This window comes from Artemia franciscana, unplaced genomic scaffold (assembly GCF_032884065.1).
Source record: "Artemia franciscana unplaced genomic scaffold, ASM3288406v1 Scaffold_284, whole genome shotgun sequence".
Classification (NCBI taxonomy): Eukaryota; Metazoa; Arthropoda; class Branchiopoda; order Anostraca; family Artemiidae; genus Artemia; species Artemia franciscana.
In genome coordinates this window covers 1,294,413-1,297,938 of record NW_027063596.1, presented here as the reverse complement: position 1 = coordinate 1,297,938, position 3,526 = coordinate 1,294,413, and positions in this window count along the sequence as shown.

Here is a 3,526-nt window from a genome sequence, read left to right as displayed (position 1 = left end):
ATGGGGTTTGAAAGTAAGGATTCGAAATTATATATTATCCTCGTTTTATCTCTTCTTCGTGGTTATATATTAATCCACATTCTAGCACATTAATAGCACATTCTTTAAGGCAGCCAATAAGAGGCCAAAGCGAGTCCATCTTTTCTCGAATTTATTAGATGTTTGCAATATTTTCAATAAGGACACAAGCCGTAAAACTGAAATTAATTTAACAGGACATGGGGTTAGCCTACTAAAATATTAAAAAATAAAAAGAAGAGGCTGAATAATGGAACTGAACAATGAGGTTGTAGTCGATTCGAATTAAAATAGAATCTTGGAAAATTAAATTGTCGGGATTCACTCTAGCATTAAAGAGTGCAGAATCAGATAAGAAGTGGAATTTTTTTTTATATGAATTGCAAACTACTAGCGCCATTGTCAGTGCAGCGTTACATAGCATATTTAAAATTTTTGCAACTTTGGATATTTGAAGTTCTAATATTTATCTGAGAAAACTAAAATAAGAGATGAAAACTCGATTTCGCCAATGTCTGATTAGTTATACAATTAAATTCATTGTTTTTCTGGGGAACACTACAAGGAACTAGCCATATTCCTCAGAAGAGAAAGTAGTATTCCCGGGCTGTCAAACTTCAACACGTTTTTAGCTAAAATGGGCTGGATTACGCACTTAACTAAATAGGTAAGCCTTGACTAAAACGTGGCTAGATTGAGCATATATGCCTAGATTAGATTCTTAAAGGCTTATTTTGGCAATTATTCCAAATTGTATAGTAACTGTTTTTTTGTAATTTTATAAAAATAATGACTAGAAAGTTACATCCTGTAAACCTTACTAGTTGAAAAAGAGAAAAGAACAATAGTACCTACTTTTTGTATACCAAATGTATCATACAATCACCAGAGGTATTGACAATCAAAAAAATGACTCATTAACTCTTTCCCTCGCCAGATCCATATTAATTATTTTTTACCTCATCTCTTAACAATCAAATGTTGTTTATTTATATATTCTATTTCATTATGAAGATTTTTTTTTGATTTTTTTTAGCTTGACTAAAGGTTTCTTTGTTGTTGCTTTTTTAACCTTGAATAGTCATGGATAGTAAGTTTGTCTGAATGTAAACAGTGAGAAAATTATTAAATTTGGATTACAATGATTCTCTTGGATTGACTGATACAGTGTATCTGTGGATGCTTAAGTGGGCTAGGTTAAACCTACCTTACTGAGATCTGCCCATAAAGTTGGCATTTGTTTGAAGCTATCTTTTGAAATAACTAACTAATTTTTTTTTGGCGTTGACATTATTAGATTCTTACTAATTTCAGTTATTATAGATGGCGTTCATTTAGACGCTGAACCGTGAACGGGATACCGTGATCGGGATACCTAGTTTGTTACTCGAAGATGTCCAAAGTAAAATCGTCCCTAGAGACGTCTGATCACGAATCGTTGGAGTCTCTTACTGTCATGAATGAAAAAAGTGTTGCAGTGCTGCTGGATATGTTGAAGGACGTAATAGGGTCATTCAAAGTCCCCGGTGGCAAATTTAATGCCTCCCAAATATGCAGCAGAATCCAATATCTTCACCAACGAACAATCGAAGAGAACATTGAACTCCTCCGAATCGAAAATTCCCGTCTGAATGAAGTTGTGAATCTCCAGAAAGAGCTTGAGCGGATAAAATCGCAAAAAAATGGACAGATTTATGTACCCGCACCCCAGCAGGCGTCTTATGCCCAAGCGCTCAAGGGTCCTGAAACATTCTCTGTGATTCTGGAGCCTGTATCTGTGGAAAAACGAAACCGTATGAATTTTGACGAAGCCATGCAAGTTACGGAATCAATCAGCAGAGTTGTCAAAGGAGAAAATTCCGATTTTTCCGTGAAGAAAGTTGTTCCGGCGAAGGAAGGTAGAGTCATCTTGGAATTGGGGTCGAAAAGGGAGCTAGAGGCAGCCATGTCAGTACTGACAGAGAAAGTGTCGGACACGAAGTACAAACCGAAAGAGGTGAAAAAGCACTTTCCAAGAATGTTAGTCAATGGGGCTCCCTCCCCTCAGGTCAAAGACGAAAGTGAAAAATACCTGCTGCAGTGTAACCCAGAAATTCAGCGGATGGCCAACGAAGGGGAAAGCTTCAGGATCATCACCATTCTTGAAAACGCGTCGAAAAGGAAAGTTGTTGTGGAAGTGAGTCCAAAGATCCGCCAATTTATACTGTCCCAAAGAGGCTTACGGATCGGTTTTATCCTTGCCTCTTGCGACGACTATGTACACTTGATAAGATGTAGCAAATGTTGCTTATACGGTCATCGGAAGACAGATTGTAGAGCGGACGAAGTATGCTCATGGTGCATGGGCCCGCACACTTATAAAAATTGCGACAAGTCCTTTTCGTCCCGCCCAAATTGCCGGGCTTGCGAAAAAAACAAACTTAAGTCAGATGGGCATGCTGCCTATGAGTTAAGCAAATGCCCGGTTGCAAAGAAGTTAACTGCTCGTTTAAAGAATAATATCCAGTTTAATTGACTCAATCTCGAGATGTGAATATTGATAAGAATAACTTAACAGTGCTTCAAATTAATTTGCAACATTCTTATTCAGCAGCCCTACAGTTGCAAAAAACAATAGAAGAACTGAAACCGGATATAGTTCTGTTGCAAGAACCGTATGTAAATAAATTCTGTAAAATATCATGTGTTCCATATAGTTACAAGTGTTTCTCTAAAATTGACACAGATAAGAAATTTTTTTGTGCTGCCGTATTAGTGAAAAATAGTCTAAAAGCTGACGTACACCATAACCTCTCGTCTAATGAATGTGTGACAGTCTCAGTTTATTTGAACAGTAGAACTTTGACATTCTGTTCGGTATATTGTCCTCCTTCGGTGCAGCGATTGACAGATAATATCAGTTGTTTAGACAAGGTCAGACATTTTGCTAATTACGTTGTTGGGGGGGATTTTAACGCTAAAAGCCCTTTGTGGCTGAGTAACAGTCAAACTGACAAGAAAGGCAAGGAGCTTGAAGATTTTTTTGCTAGTAAATCATTGTTAGTAGTGAATGATCCTAGTGAGACAACGTATGGGCTACGCAATACAACTAGCCCAGACGTTACTGCTGTAGGTACTAATCTTGTTCAAAGTGTAAGGTGTTGGAAAGTTCTTGATGAATACCCTTCTCTTTCGGATCACTCGTATATTTTATTTACTTTGGAGTTTAATTTTCCCATATTTGAAACTGAAGAGCCAAGATACATTTATAAGAAAACTAAATGGGATACTTTTAGTGCTACTTTATTACGTGGAATCGATGACATTTATTCTCTACCTATGTCCTCGGTGGAGGAAATTGATTGTGCTGCTAATGAAATTAAGAATTTAATGCAAAAAGCAACTAAGGAATCGACCCCTCTTAAAAATAGTCACAAACAAAGCAAATATGCAAGGTGGTGGAACCAAGATTTGACAGATTTAAGAAAGAAGTACAGACATGCTCAAAGGGTCTATAAGAGACTTGGTA